Source organism: Cannabis sativa, chromosome 9, assembly GCF_029168945.1.
Source record: "Cannabis sativa cultivar Pink pepper isolate KNU-18-1 chromosome 9, ASM2916894v1, whole genome shotgun sequence".
Lineage (NCBI taxonomy): Eukaryota > Viridiplantae > Streptophyta > Magnoliopsida > Rosales > Cannabaceae > Cannabis > Cannabis sativa.
In genome coordinates this window covers 21,013,264-21,031,046 of record NC_083609.1, presented here as the reverse complement: position 1 = coordinate 21,031,046, position 17,783 = coordinate 21,013,264, and the positions used below count along the sequence as shown (strand labels likewise).

General features: G+C 30.1%; 1 non-coding gene across 1 annotated transcript; it reads left to right on the top strand.

Annotated features, from left to right (window-relative positions):
• The first annotated feature begins 12,609 nt into the window (after positions 1–12,609).
• LOC115724390 (small nucleolar RNA R71) lies at positions 12,610–12,716 on the top strand. The gene has a single exon (XR_004013183.1). It is a non-coding gene; the product is annotated as a small nucleolar RNA R71 (small nucleolar RNA).
• Positions 12,717–17,783: the final 5,067 nt, after the last annotated feature.

Below are 17,783 nucleotides of genomic sequence, written 5' to 3'. Positions count from 1 at the left end.
AAATATACATCAACTTAAAATGGAATATTTTTCAAATTAGGTGGTTACAACTTAATTTTGATATTTAATTAAATTTTATTTGAAAAATATTTAAGTTGGATATTTTTTCTTAAATAACAACTTAAATTAGATACTTTTTCAAATTTTAGAAAAACACTTAGTTATTGAAATATATTCTAGATAGTTATTTCTAGTACTAATTATATTTTCTAATATTAAATTAAGAAAATATCATAGATTGTGAAATTAATTGTTTAATAATTAATTTTGGTACAATCTAAGTTAAGTATATTTTCCTAGTATTAAACTAGAATTAATAATTAAGTCTCCTCTATACTTAATTATTTATTTCTTGAATTTAATAAATTTAATTAAATTGAAAATTTAAATATCTAAGTTGATTTTCATCATGATACTTAAATATTATTATTTTCATATTATTTAATTAAAATAGAGAATTGTTTTAAGTTGGAAATTTTTTCTAAAATTTCATAACAGCTTAAATTTGAATAATTTTCAAAATATATTTTGTTTTATTTTATTAATTTTTTTTATATTTCGAAATTGCATTTCTTAAATGCAGAAAAATTTCGAATTTTATTTGAAAAATAGATTAAAGTTGAAAATTATTTATTTTAGTTTTGGACCAACTGAAATCAATGATTTTTTTTCATTTAATGATTAATTAAAATAAATGAACTAAAATATATTATTAGAAAATGAATTAATTAGTCAATGAAAGTCTAGATAGATATTATCTGTTTTGCTTGAAGTATTTTTCTAGTGTATTTAATTAAATAGAAAATTAATATTTAATTTGATTTTCATCATGATACTTAAATATTTGAAATTTTTCTTAATATTTAATTAAATAGGAAAATTATATTTTTTTTTGTTGAAAATTAATTTTTATTAATTAATTTTGGGCCAACATAAAATTAGAATAATTTTTCCAGGATTTATTTTTTATTTTATTTTAAGAGCAATTTCGAAAATTGTATTCTTATATACTTTAATTTTTCGAAATGCAATATATATTTATAGAAAATTAAATTTGAGTTGTAAATTAATTTAAATTAATTTTGAAACAACTTAAATTGAATAATTTTCTAAATATTTATTGGAAATTATTACTAAGATGGAAATAATTCATTTTATTTTCATTTATAAATATTAAATATTAAATTATAATTATAATTTAAATATTAAATTATAATTTATAATTTATAATTTATAAATATTAAATTAAAATTTATATTTAGAATTTTTCATTCTAAATTGGTAATTTTAATAAATATATATATTCAAATAAATGAGAAAAATAAGTATCAAAGAAAATACAACTTTCTAAAATAATGAGCTTTTAGTTGTAGGGATATTCGATCTCCATTGTTGGTCTTACAATAGTTAAATATTTTCTATATAACCTCGAGACGCTAGACTTCGTCCCCCTTATGGATGGTTATTCGTTGAACGCACTTAACACCGTAAGATCTCATTTGATAAGTGTTTTGTAAGTTTTCGTCTCTATTAGACTCTCCCCTACGGTGACTACTTAGAGATAAACTTATAAAACATAAAATAATGGTGGAAGCTCATAAAATAAGAATAACCTTGACTCTCGCCTAGCGGGACAACGTTGGATTCTTATTTTGATCGAATTAAAGGTTGCTAGAATGGTTTGCATTTTAGATGAGCTGACAACTCTATTCAATGAATGATACTTTGACTCTCGCCTACCGGGACATTGTATCTGTAACGCCCTAAATACTTAGGCACGCTACCCGAGATACTTACGAAATCCTAATCCCCTAATTGGGATTACTAATAAGATTAGCGCGGAAATTAAACTTTAATTATAAACGGAATTAAAATAAAACTTGTAATAATTTAAACTTTACAATCTAAAAGTTACAGAAGTTGGGATCCCAAAAACATTTACAAAATATTATTACAAGTCCTTTTCTTTCAGCCGGCCTAAGCGGCAAAACAGAGTCTCAAAAAAAATACAACACTGGTAGACCCCAACCCGCTTGGTCTGATATGGCTCGGACATGTACATTCTTCGTCCAGCTCCTGCACTCATGGCTGATCAGCAATAGTCTTACCCTTTCCTGCACATTAGAGCACCCATGAGCCAAGCCCAGCAAGACAGTATAAAACATATCAACAATATGCTCATCATATAATACAAACAACAATGCCAATCAAATCTGTCTGTGTGACACAGACCTGCATGTTGCGCTCACATGCCTATTTATGTTTATGTGGCGTAAACCTACGCGTTGCTCTCACACGTCTATTTACAATAAGGCCTTAGAACGGTTCATCTCAGTTCTAGTTACCGAGTTCAACCCGATTATACCTTGAACACATAACCCTTTACTTCAATATACATCTATATACATCATGGCATAACAATTACATATTAACAATTCAATTGGGTAATAACCCTAAGCCAATAAATCGCTAACTTTAGAGTAATAACTCTAATCTCGGTTTCTAGTTTCTCATATAAATTACATTCCATATAAGTTCCATTACGCATATCTCTACGTGCTAACTACAGTCTTACCTGTTGTCCCACAAAGGCGGAGATTCCAAATCCCCGGGTGCTCCTGACCAGGTGCCGGTATTCCTAGTCACACAATCTGGGATTTTCACAAATAGGGTTAGCCCCTGATTTCACATTTATAAAATATATTCATGGCCTTTAAAATACAGATAATCACATAGAGCTTGAAACGAGCTTTCCAACGATATAAAGAACTCCCGAAACGGAGTCCCGAGTCAAAAGTTATGGTCAAAACAAAATTCAGCATTTCCCGATGTACTCCAACCGAAATTTCGGTTGGAGCAGCCGTGAACCAACCGTAATTCCGGTTGTCTGGGCAGCAAGAACACGAAAAAAATTCAATCTTTAAGCCCCCATAACCTACTCAAATCTTCCCCAAATACCGCCAAACTTTTCAGAGCATCATTATATGACATAACAAGCATATTCCACAGCTCAAACACAATAATTTCTCAAAGAATCAAAAAGTGTCATTAAAGCTCCAAGCTTGAGTTCCATGAATTCAAGCTTGCTTTTAAAAACCAAATTCTCAATTTACAATCAAACTTTAAACTCAATGAAACCCTAAAAATGCCTCTGAATTTACCAAAAAACCAATCCCACAATTAAACACAAAATCATGACTTTAACTCATAAAATCCAAGCTCTTGAACTTGAGCTTAAAACCAACATATTTCCAATATTTTACAGCAGCCACATACCAAAAATAACAAGGATTTCAACTAAGAGAAAATCCTAAAATCTCAGCGACAACTTAATAATTAAAAACCTACAATGATTCAAGTTATTCAAACCCAATTTACCAAGATCAAACATCAAATTTAACCACATGCATAATCAAGAACACCAACACTCTAACATGTTCTTTTTATAAATAATTTCAGCAAGGAATTCAAAAGCAAAAACTGTAAAAACTACCTCAATTCCTTGCTCAAACAAGCCTCAAGCTTCTAACACAATTTTCTCAACAATCAAGCTTCAATTCCAACAAGTTTCTCCCAAATTCAAGTTGAAAAAAATAAGAGAGGGTTTGAGAGAGAGGGTCGGCCAAGATGAAGTAAAGGACCAGAATTTTCTCTTCATTATCTCAAAAAAAAAATCACTTTTATTAAATTAAGAAAATAAAGGTCAAAAGACCATTTTGCCCCTAGGGCCTAAATGAAGCATATGAATGAAACAAGGGTAAAAATGTCATTTCATTCACATATAAACCTAACATAATTTTCAGATTATCACTAATAAATAAAAATGCCAAATATCTCAATCCAATTTACATTTCGGGCCCGAACCCAGTTCGGCCCGAAATACCCGGTTGTGGCTATACCGCGCCAACCTGTCAGAACACACCTGAAAAGACAACACATGCATACTATATAATAATATAGTTCTATTAAGCACATAATTAAATTAATTTCATCAATTTACCCTTCTCGGGTCATAATTACTAAAATGCCCCTGGCTCACCAACGGGGTCTTAGCATATTATAAATTAATTAAATTCATATATATTGAACCATATAATAATATAATTCCTCACTTATTCATAATTATCTAATTAGGGTTTTGCTAATCCATTTCATAACTCTAGGGTATTACAATATCAGTTTGTTGGAAACCTTACAAATTATTTAAGATACGCTTGTTTTGTATTTTCACATGTCTTTGTTATTTGCTATATGTTTGATAATTTCTGAATTGTGTATGAATTTATATTGAGCCATGTTATTTTCTGTTATTAGTTGTAGTTTAATTTCGAATCTTCATTGTTGGTCTAACTTGGCTTGTTGTTTTAATGGGACAAATCCCTAATGGATTGTCATCCATTAGACAAACATAATAGTGTTAGATCTCGAAAGATAAATATTGTAAATGCAACATCTAGTTGTTCATCAATTGATGACACCTTAGACTAGTATTTACAATATGAAACAAGAAGATTATATAAATAAGATTAACTTTGACTCTCGCTAATCGGAGCATCGTTGGATTCTTATTTAAATACGAAATTATCCTAATTCCTCTTAACTTATTCATTTCGAATTAGCTCAACAATTTATCATTGGATGAATGGTTTAAAAATCATATAATGTCATTCTATATTTTCTCTTAAGAAATTGAATGACGCATTTGATTATATTCCCGAAATTCTATCCCAAAATGATATAAATCTTCAATCTTAAAAATCTCCTACTTGTATGGGCAAATCAGACTTAGAGTTCAATTAGTAGATGTGGTCCAAGAAAGAATTACTCATTATATTTGGTATAAATTTAAGTCTTTGACTTTAAATTTTAGATTCCAAATAAAGATTTTATACTTCTATTTCTAGAATACAATACAGTTACACTTTCACAAGTGTTTAATAACCATTTTCAATCAATGGATTCAAACTGTATGTTAGTATGGAATATGAGTTTAGTATTCTGTGACCAGGATCCACTTGCACTATTCTAAGAATTCTTTCATGTAACTAAACCTAAGACATCAAAAGACACAACCATATTTTATAAATCTATGGCATTTGTATCTTGTTCATAGTGGTTTTAACAAGATCAATCTCTACAAAGAGTTAATATGCCTATATCAACTGAAAATAAGTTCATCTCATTTTACCTTATGCAGATGGATGTACATTCAGGGGTGGATATGAGTTTTTCGTTATATTCTTAAATCGATCACTCTAGATTTTACCTTATGCAAAGAAATTTGAAATGTTTGAAAAATTTCATGAATTTCTAACAATGGTGAAAACCATTAAGGTAAGTGGTTTAAGATCTTGCGAACTGATATGGGTGGAGAAATAGTTAGAAGATATGCAGTTCAAAGATCATTAAGTTGATTTTTGAATTATATCCAAACTTACCTTCCCAGAAATTCAATTTACATATTGATGATTAGTTACTAGTCCTTGCCTAAGTCCTTCTAAGGTAATACCCTAGTGAAAGGAAAATTTCAGAATGATGGAATGGTTGTGTACTTAGTGTAAACCATTACTAGATTCATGGATGACCTAATCGAAATCTTAAGCAAAACTAGAACTGTTAACCATGGTTTGCATGTTTGTTAGCTATTCTAAGTGATTAGGGGTGGACCATCCCATAGTCATTAGATAAGAATGTGTTTGTTTAAACAAATACTACTTTTCTAAGAAAATGACTAAGTCTGAAAATAAAGTAGCAAATAAAGGAGATAAATTTCTTGATTCCAAAAGTGTTCTATCATCTTATTCTACATATGATGATCCCACTGCCTCTGTTGTCTTGACATATCCGAAGAAGTCAATACCATTTAGTTTTCTTAGACATAATTCACGGTACCTTGTCGTAGTGGGAGGGTTTCTAGGAACTCACCTTCTTATGACTTAGAAGACACTAGTGATTAAAATCCATTGTGAGTTTAAACAAGTAATGGATTGTCAAAATAAGAAACTAAGAAGAAAAGCCAAGAGAACTATTGTTTAATCCATTCACATGGAGTAACCTAAAGTTTTCTATTACAAGGACATGAAAGGAAATTTTCGTTAATAAGTCTATTCAATGGACTTAACAAAACTTCATGTTCCTAGTATTATAAGGTTTGAGTTTATCTAAACCTATGGCTTATGGTATACCTGGTTAATTACTTACTCTAGTCCAAGCAGCTTACTTTAGTAAGATGCTGAAGCATTTTCTTTTTTAATAGGCAATCTATAGAAGCTTCTCAACTTCTACACATAGATTTTATTTATCTAAGGAAAAGTCTCAACTATTCCAGAAAAGATAAAGCCATGAAAGAATTCCTTCAATCAACAGTGAGAGGTCTCAGATATGCTTTAGTATGCCTTAGACCAGACACCTGCTATTGAGTGGGAGTAATGAGTAGGTATCAGATTAATCCAGGAAAGGAACAATAGAAGACAATCAAGTAAATCTTAAGATTAAAAAGAGAAGCTATATGTTAGTCGATAAGGGTGTATTTAATACACTTAGACTACACCACATCAGATTTCTAGACTTGCCTTTGTGTTAGAAAGTCTGCTGATAAGATGGTGATCACTCTGGGGTGGAGTAGTGATTTTGGAGAAGTGTAAAAACCTATCTGAAGTCTCTAAGTCTACCAGAGAGAGACTGAATGTTAAAGTTGCAGGAAAGGTACTTATTCAGTCTAAGGAAAGTTCTATACATTTTTGGCACCATTCCAACATTTCTTAACTACTAGTGTTACTTCCTGATTAACCAAAAGGTAGTTGCCGAAAGTATAGAATCCAGTATCCCAAGAGAGTAGACATATAGAGAGGAATTTCACAATATCAAGGATTTTGTGATTAAGGAAAAGTAATGGTGGAGAAAAGGTTGTGTTTAATTCAACCTGTCAGATCCTATTACGAGGAGTATACTACTACTACACTTGATTTGTATATCAAGATTTTGAGATTATTTGAAATGCATTTTTTGTTTTATATTAGTGCAAGTGGGAGTTTGTTGGGTTTTGTGTCCTAAATAAAATCTATTTCAATATAATCAGATTTACTTATTAATAAAGATCAGAAATAACATTTTATGTTGCATGGTTCACATGATTTATTTCATGATTATATATATAATGTATAAATTCTATTTAAGTCCAGAACGTATGAATTTGTTAATGATTATAGTGTTGTCAGCACAGTGGAATATAATCTTGATTATATGTTTGAAAGTTTATTCCCTGATTTGTCAGTTCACTGGATTTAGACTGGCATGATAATCAGCGATAGGTATTCTTACACCTTGGATAAGTGGTATGTCCTTTCCAGTGCATTGGCAAAGTTTACCAGTATCGGATGTATGGAGTATACATCGGAAGGGACCGATGTTGAACTTTGAATGTTCAAATTTACCGTAATATCTATTCAATTCAATATCACCTGTTGATCCTAGATCAAATGATCTAAATCCTGATATGGTTAGGTTCGATCTCAAGAGTATTATACATGTTCTTTGATTTGTTAGTTAAGCCTACTTTTGGATCAGGGTGATACGTACATTTTGGGAACATGATAGTATAATTGAGTGGAGCGCTAACATAAATATGAAATCTATAACTTCTATAGGAATTTAGAAGTGAAACAATGATATCCTTTGAGCTTGGCTAAACAGAGATAAATAGTTGAGATCTCATTTCACTTCACTGAAATATCATTTATACGAAGCTAAGTGTTTTAAGGATAAAATACATTAAAGGTGTAACGGTAATTTAGTCCCTATACAATGTAGATCATCTATTAGAGGGTCATTGATCAAATTAGGATTATAACAATGGATAATTAATAGCGTATCTATATCATTGAACATATAGAGCGTTCTATATGACTGAGAGTGCAATTCCAAGTTCTAAGAGTGGATTCAATAAGGAATTAATAAGTTAGGGAATTTACTTGGTAAATTCGGTTCGGTGTTGTATACCGAAATGGTACGTTTTACATTTATCAACTCGCAAGCGCACGAATCTTTATTGTAGTATTGAGATTGTGAAGAACGAGGTCGAACCCATGGAAATTGCGTGAAATCGAAGAAAATACTTATTTAATCTAAGCTAATAAAACTCTAACCTAGTTCCGAAAATGGTGAGGTTTTTGGTAACAAAATAAAATAAAATATTTAAACAATAAAAATGACAGTAAAATGACAGTAATAGATATTTTCAGTAATATTTGGGATATTATTAAGGGTTCAGAATCCACTTAAGTGTATATAAAAATATTTATGTTTATATTGATTCTCATAATTTAATCAGTAATCAAACCAATTATTTTCTAATAAAAAATAGATTTTCCTTCGCTTTAAAATTGTAATTTCTAAGCATTAAATGTGAAACAATTTAATGTAAATACAAAAAATCAAAGAATATTATTTTTAATAAAATGTAGAACCAAGCATTAATAATTTCTAACTATCAAAAATACGTGATATTAAAGATGAAAGAAAATTATTTTAAGAAGCGAAAATCATAAGCATATATTGTACTGAGAATCAAAATAAAAATAAATACTTAATTAAATACACTAGGTTTCATCGTCCACCTTAATAATAAGGGAACTTAGAAACCCATAAGAAAATTAACTAAGAAAAGCGGTAAACTAACTGAGCGTTTTCTCTGGATTTTTCTGTCTGAAACTCTAAAACTGTAACTGAATTCTAAAAACCTAAGCTTCTATTTATAGAAGGGTAAAAGGACTAATGTGCAATTAAACTTATTACAAATTGCATGTGGGTAAAAATGTAAATACCAATAATTAAAACCGGAGTGACACGTGGCACAATTGGATTGGCTGCCTTTGAAGAGTCGGTGCCACGTGTCGGTCACTTGTTGGCTGAAAAGAGAACAAGTTGGCCAATTTTGTGCCACTTGTCACGTGCTGGAGGAAAGAAGGAAAAAGGCTTTTCAGCCTTGGAGAGCAAGACTAACGAAGCCCACTCTCGGCTGGGCGAGTGGACGAAACACACGGACCACGAGGGTCCGTGCGCTTCACGCGCGCGTGGGCTTCGGAGGAGACAAGGCGCTGACACGCCTTCTGTAGACGAACCGGACGACGCCACGTGTCGTGGCTGTTGGCTGGGAGAGATGAATTTGGGCCGATTCTTTGGGCTTTTTGGCTCAAATGTTGGGTTTCCAAAATGCCATTTTTTTTCTTCTTTGGGCCATATTTTCACCATTTTTATTTCTTTCTTTTCATTTTCATAAATGCTATTTTCTTCTTCAAACACAAACAAAATTAAATCCAAACAAAATATTTTCAACATAAAATATATCACAATAATTTTAATGAAAATATTTATTTAAAAATCTAATTAATTTGTATTTCTTTAAATAAAAACAATGCATTTTCTTAATTTCTTTTTATTTATTTCTTTTTCTTATTTGTGTCATAAAATGTTATTTTCTTACAAAATTAACTCAAAACTACAATATTTTCAAATAAAAATATATTACATTAATTTCATGAAAATATTATATAGAATTAATTTTATTTTGTATTTTTACACTAATAAATATGCATTTTTGACTACTTAACACAACCCCCAACTAGCTTATTGCTAGTCCCTAGCAATTCAAGTGGATAACAAAATATTACCAAGATGAACAAATCAAAACAAACTCTGCTTAATCGAAACAAAATAAAATATTGGTGTAAACACTAGAAAATACTATATAAAAACTTACAATAGATATAATTCCAGATTTTTTGTGTGTGTTTCAAATCATATTTTTTTGCTTTAATCCATAACACAGATAATATTGAAAAATCTTTAAAGTAAAAAGTCTCAACTCCAAATCCTCACAGGTATTGAAATATTTGAAAAGAGGAAGGGTTGTCACTCTTGGAGCTGGAAAGATATATTAATTGACGCTCAAATGGATAAAGATTTTTAGGACGAACAATGTAAACAATTATTGACCCATAGATAGGCTAACCAAAAATATTTTAAAATTCAAATGACAAGTTACTTTCGGGATTTCATTACAATACCTAGAGCCAAAATAAAGAAATAAACAACGATTTTTCTTCTCTTTTTTTTTTTTTTTTTTTTTTGTATTTGGTGACTAAAATTTACGAGAAATAAACTATAGCAAAGTCTCTTTTGATTGATGATGATGTATTATTTTTCTTCTATATATATTATATATGCATATATATTTTTATCGATATATATATATATATTTTTTACTTTGCTAAATGATTAAAACTAAGATATTGCTCTTTATATGATATATATGTATTTTTTTTTAAGGGCAATATCCACAATAATTATTTACCGTAGCAAAATTTTCTTTGGTATATTTTAAATTTTGACCAAGCTACGCTGACAGAGAAATGTTGCTCTTGTTTGATTTTTTTTTATATATATATATATAGTATGTAAGATATTGCTCTTTATATGATATATATGTATTTTTTTTTAAGGGCAATATCCACAATATATATCTTTACTCTCTTTTTTTTTTTTTTTTTTCTTACAAGAGGCAACATGTGATAAGAAAATATAAAGATAATAAATTTACATAGGCTCAATTCTAAAAAAAAAATATCCCTCTAGTAATTGTCATATTTTTAAATTTCAAAAAATTTCGATTTTACCAATTCAGAAGATCAATATATGTTCAAAAAGTCATTTTCTCAATTCTCACTTCTCACGAAAAATGAAAGCTTTTAACTTAAGATTTTTTTCAGTTAAATGTGTTAAAAACAATCAAATCATATGTTTGGTTTGTGCAATTTTTACTGGAATTATTATCTAAGTAACTAAATATAGTATAAACTAGTCTAACACAATATTTATTTATTCACATAATTAGCAGCAGAATTTGACTCAAAATTTTCAAAAATGTAAGAAATTTATTGAACTTAACGCAAGAATATACTCAGTACCCCCAACTAAAATGAGACAGTGTCCTCAATGTCTAAATATGTATATGATAAGAACATGAGATGAGAACCGAAAAAAACGGAGAATATGCACAGTGATAGATGTTAATTTTCTAAAAAACAAATGACAGAAAATAAACTAAAATACTGAAAAATAAAGAAAGCAATTAAAGATAGGACCAGTAGTGAAAGAATTCACTAACCTTGGTAAATCGAGTCGTGAAAGAGCGTTTCCTCCACTTCAGGTGGTGTTAATTCTAAAAATGGTTTCAACCTTTGACCATTGACTTTGAATACATTACCAGATTTAGAATTTTCAATTTCAACAGCTCCGTAAAACAGTACGAACAGAAAATGGACCAGTCCATTTAGAACGTAACTTACCGGGATCAAAAGGAATGTCCCAATCAGGAGGTCGAAATAACTCTTGTGGTCTAGGGAGTGATTATGATTCTCTAGGAATTTTCACAGATCGATCTGCTAACTTTTTTGGAACATTGGTGTTTCTTTTTGCAGTACACAGATCTTTTAAAAAATTTGAGTACGCAGGTATTTTCTTAATGACATCTAAGAAAGGGATATTTATATTTACTTGCTTGAATACCTCTAAGATGTCACCATACTGACTACCTCTTTTGATTGGGATCAATCTCTGTGGGAATGAAGCTTTTGGAATGAACGACAAAGTTTGACTCATTTTTCAACCGAGTCTTTGGAATGTGAGCTTTCAGGCTGACTCTTTTCATTTTCTTTTAACGAGTCAGTGTTCATTTTAGCATCAGGTTGAGATATGTAATCAGGTTTTTCAATAATTTTTCCAGACCTAAGGATAGAAATTGAATTAGCTTCTTCAATAGGTCTAGATGTACTTACCTCGTACTGACTCTTCAGATTAGGAATGGGTTGACTGGGAAGTGTTCCCTTTTCCCTTTCAGCTACAACAGTAGCAAGTTGACCAATTTGTGTCTCAAGCCTTAACATGGATTGAGAACTTGTGTGTAAATCTTGTTGGGTGGTTTGCATGAACTGTTGTAGGGTATCCTCTAAAGATAGTTTTCTTTGTTGTTGAGGATATGGCATATTATGTTGGGCATGACTCTGATTGGGTGAGTTGTATTGGTGCCCTTGGTTCATTGGAGGCTGGTTCTGTCTCCAAGAAAAATTTGGATGATTTCTCCAATTTGGATTGTCGGACTGGGCAAATGGGCTATCAAATGAATTCCCATAAGTTTGAAGAGCATTCACATCTTAAAAAAATGCCTCTTGGTAGATAGGCAATGATGGACAAGACTGGGTAGTATGACTTGTACTATAACATAGAGAACAAAATTCATTCCTATGGATAGGAGTATTCATGGATTGACTTAATGACATAGCTTCCACTCTCCTAGTTAGATTTGCTAATGATATTTTAATATCTACGTCATCTTTGACATCGTAAATTCCACCTCTCTTAGGTGTGTTGGAAGCTTTCGATCTAGGATCTTGGCAATTCCACTGCTGAGAATTTACAGAAAGATTCTCAAGAGACTCCCAAGCCTCATCCCCTCTAAATTACAAAAATTTTCCAGTGTGCATTGATTGTACCATTTGTCGGTTTGAAGGAGATAATCCATCATAAAAGTATTTTACCAATCTCCATTTCTCAAAACCATGGTGTGGACATTTTAGCAATAAATCTTTAAATCTTTCCCAACATTCATAAAATTCTACGTGATCTTTCTGATAAAATTCAGAGATTTCTCTCCTAATATTATCCGTTTTAGACATTGGAAAAAATTTGGACAAAAATTTATTAACTAATTCATCCCAAGTAGAAATAGATCGGGCTGGGAGTGAATTTAACCAGGCTTTAGACTTATCTTTTAATGAGAGTGGAAAAATTCTAAGCCTAACAGATTCATCAGAAAAATTTTGAAATCTAAATGTAGAGCAAATTTCTAAAAAATCTTTCACATGCATGTATGGATCCTCTTTATCTAACCCATAAAAAGATGGCAAAAATTGAATTACAGAAGGTTTCAACACAAAATGTGTAGCATTTATTTCAGGAAAAATAATGCATGATGAAGAATTAGCATAAATGGGAGAAAAATGATCATTGAGAGTTTTTTCTTCCACATTTACTTGATTTGGTTCCATGATGTAAAATTTTCACTTTTAATTTCAACCCACAATAATTTATTTTTGACTAAATAATTTTTCGAATTTCGTTCTTAACAAATCATATACCAAGTATCACAAAAATTAAAATAATAAAAAAAATTAAGAGGCGGTGCCTACCATATAATTGCGTAAAATAAAGACTGAATTTAAAATATAACGAGAAATAAATAATATGTATATATTTGACTGAAATATAAATATTAATATTAATTATAATTAATAATATATACTTTATTATATATAATTATAATAATAATATGCTTTTCTTCATAGTTAAGTAATGTATATAATATATAATATAATAATATATAATAATAATAATTTATATATAAAACTTTTTTTTTAAGAGTTACAGTAACATAAGTTATAATAATAATAATAATAATAATAATAATAATAATATATAAATTTACTTCACCACTAAGAAACGTAATATAATATATATAATATAATAACTAGTAGAAGAATTATACTAACCTGAATTAAAATAGTTTTTCTTTTTGCAATTCCCCGGCAACGGCGCCAAAAACTTGTTGTATACCGAAATGGTACGTTTTACATTTATCAACTCGCAAGCGCACGAATCTTTATTGTAGTATTGAGATTGTGAAGAACGAGGTCGAACCCATGGAAATTGCGTGAAATCGAAGAAAATACTTATTTAATCTAAGCTAATAAAAATCTAACCTAGTTCCGAAAATGGTGAGGTTTTTGGTAACAAAATAAAATAAAATATTTAAACAATAAAAATGACAGTAAAATGACAGTAGCAGATATTTTCAGTAATATTTGGGATATTATTAAGGGTTCAGAATCCACTTAAGTGTATATAAAAATATTTATGTTTATATTGATTCTCATAATTTAATCAGTAATCAAACCAATTATTTTCTAATAAAAAATAGATTTCCTTCGCTTTAAAATTATAATTTCTAAGCATTAAATGTGAAACAATTTAATGTAAATACAAAAAATCAAAGAATATTATTTTTAATAAAATGTAGAACCAAGCATTAATAATTTCTAACTATCAAAAATACGTGATATTAAAGATGAAAGAAAATTATTTTAAGAAGCGAAAATCATAAGCATATATTGTACTGAGAATCAAAATAAAAATAAATACTTAATTAAATACACTAGGTTTCATCGTCCACCTTAATAATAAGGGAACTTAGAAACCCATAAGAAAATTAACTAAGAAAAGCGGTAAACTAACTGAGCGTTTTCTCTGGATTTTTCTGTCTGAAACTCTAAAACTGTAACTGAATTCTAAAAACCTAAGCTTCTATTTATAGAAGGGTAAAAGGACTAATGTACAATTAAACTTATTACAAATTGCATGTGGGTAAAAATGTAAATACCAATAATTAAAACCGGAGTGACACGTGGCACAATTGGATTGACTGCCTTTGAAGAGTCGGTGCCACGTGTCGGTCACTTGTTGGCTGAAAAGAGAACAAGTTGGCCAATTTTGTGCCACTTGTCACGTACTGAAGGAAAGAAGGAAAAAGGCTTTTCAGCCTTGGAGAGCAAGACTAACGAAGCCCACTCTCGGCTGGGCGAGTGGACAAAACACACGGACCAGGAGGGTCCGTGCGCTTCACGCGCGCGTGGGCTTCGGAGGAGACAAGGCGCTGACACGCCTTCTGTAGACGAATTGGACGACGCCACGTGTCGTGGCTGTTGGCTGGGAGAGATGAATTTGGGCCGATTCTTTGGGCTTTTTGGCTCAAATGTTGGGTTTCCAAAATGCCATTTTTTTTTCTTCTTTGGGCCATATTTTCACCATTTTTATTTCTTTCTTTTCATTTTCATAAATGCTATTTTCTTCTTCAAACACAAACAAAATTAAATCCAAACAAAATGTTTTCAACATAAAATATATCACAATAATTTTAATGAAAATATTTATTTAAAAATCTAATTAATTTGTATTTCTTTAAATAAAAACAATGCATTTTCTTAATTTCTTTTTATTTATTTCTTTCTCTTATTTGTGTCATAAAATGTTATTTTCTTACAAAATTAACTCAACACTACAATATTTTCAAATAAAAATATATTACATTAATTTCATGAAAATATTATATAGAATTAATTTTATTTTGTATTTTTACACTAATAAATATGCATTTTTGACTACTTAACATTCGACTTATTGGAAGCTCGGTTATATAGGCCCATGGTCCCCACACTATTTGAGACCATATTGCTTGTAAGACTCAGTTAATTGATTTTAATTAATCAATTATAATTCTAAAGTTAGACTATGTCTAGTTTATGAATTTCACTAAGCAAGGATAAAATTGTGAAGAAAAGAGATTCTAAGTTTTATTTGTTAATTAAGAGACTTTATATGTCTAATTAATAAATATATTAAATGACAATATTATTTAATAATTAATTTTTAGTTATTAAATAGTTAGAATTAGCATTTAAGTGGTTAAATTAGAAAATTGACGTTTTTGAGAAAATGAGATAGAAAAATGACAAAATGGCAAAATTGCAAAGTGGGCCCATTATCCATTCCTAGGGCTGGCCACACTAAGCAATGACCATTTATTTTTCTATTATGTTAATGCCAAATAATTCTAACCTAAACCTAGGTGGTTACCTATAAATAGGTAGTGATGGCTTCAGGAAAAAGATGATGCATCTCATTCCTTCAGAGAAAACTTTCTAGCCGCCACTTTCCCTCTTCTTTTCTTCTTCAATTTCGAACCTTGAGTGAATGAGTGAGTGCCCACACACATCAAGTGGTAGCTCAATCATAGTGTGGAAGATTGTGAAGAATCCAATCAACAAGAAGGAGAATCAGCATCAAAGGAAGGAGAGAAAGAGATCCAGGTTCAGATCTTGGTGATGCTCTGCTACAGAAAGGAATCAAGGGCTAGAGATCTGAACGGAATGAGTCATTATATTCCACTGCACCCAATGTAAGGTTTCCTAAACTTTATATGTGTTTATTTCATTGTTTTAGAATTCATATTAGGATGTTAATGAAACATACATGATAGTAAATCTAGATCCTGGTAAAATATTTCCAACAATAGCGAGATTTAAATAATAACTATTAATAGGTAAGATTGGCAAGACAACAAGTCCATCTCAGAATAAGTAGAATACACAATCAAAGTTGTTCAGAACGAGTAAACAAAGAGCTTGCTACTTATTGATCCACATACTCATGAGTGTGTTCAAGGAATGATAACATCATTTGTTCACCTCGCATTTTAAGCGTTGAAGTAACCGCCTCGCTAATACCTTTCAAACGACAAAAGAGAACCGCGAGAAGCATTATATCTCTACACTTACATTTTTCATACAAAGATGGTAAAGAAAGATAACATGTACTCGACAAGAACCATCCGATACAATCAGCATAACCATCTATGGATAAAGACAAAGAGTGGTTGAATGGTTATTTAATATTATCTCATATGCATAAAAATGAAACGTGGGGAATGTTCACATTTCATGAGCGATTATGAATGAGTAGATCCCAAACAAATAACTGTCACCCCGTGCATTTATAAATATGGACAAAACTCAGGGTAAAATGGACAGCCAATCTAGAGAAAAAAAAGAGATTATTATTACTGATATCATTATTTTTTGCATTCAAATCCCAAATAAGATGGACTCATGGACTATGAAGATTTAACTTCAAAATTACGTTAAAAACTTCATGTTATCAATTTATTGGGATAATCAATTCTGTAGTTAATTTATTACAAAATGGCTAATATTTTTAGTTAACGAAAATATGCATTAACACCTCATATTTCATTGCACAAACAAAGTTTTCTCTGAGTATACTTTCAGTCTCCGTTGAAATTTTTGTGAATGTTTTATGTGCTTCATTTCTATTTTTCCATACCTATTTTTGTACAAAACTTTGAAGACTCTCAATCATTGTAGTAATGGGCAGTCTTCTTGTTGTTAGTATTGTTGAATTTATTGACTCAACTATATTAGATGTCATCATGGTGCACCTTTTTGTTGGGTAGTGATATCTACTCCAATGTCGGTGACCTATTCTTTCTAGATAAGGTCTTATTCGTTTGTCTATCGTGTCTAGTTCAGACATGTAATGCTCAAATAATTTTAGATTGTATATTTTTACAATTTTAACAAAGTTAATAGTAAGGTCTTCTTCATGTACTTCAAAGTTAACATTGATGTTTTTGAGCAAATGAATATGCATGCACCATGAAAAATATTTGGGTAGACTTATGCTACTGCTCTTTTTGTATTTTTATGTCAGTTTGAAATGATTGTTATATCTATGTGTGAAAAGTTGAAATATTTTTTTGTTAGTTGTGTTGTAACTGGTTTCACAAATTATTTTAAATATAAGAAAGCAAATTCTTTATAATGTTAGTTATAATTCAACAATAAATTTTAAACGTGTAAATAGAGTAATCAATTCAGAGTTTTGTTGGAGCCAGTTTCTAAATTTCTTTTTCTTCGAATGTTTCTCTTAATTTAATGAAAATCTATTCCATTGATTAATCATTTTTTGAGTCTCTTATTTCAAAGGCTAACATGAATATGTTACTTTTGGCATCAATCGTTGAGGTTGTAAATAATGTTCCTCTGTATGTTGTCTTCAAGAATGTGTTGTCAACGACAATGGCAGGTCTGCAATGT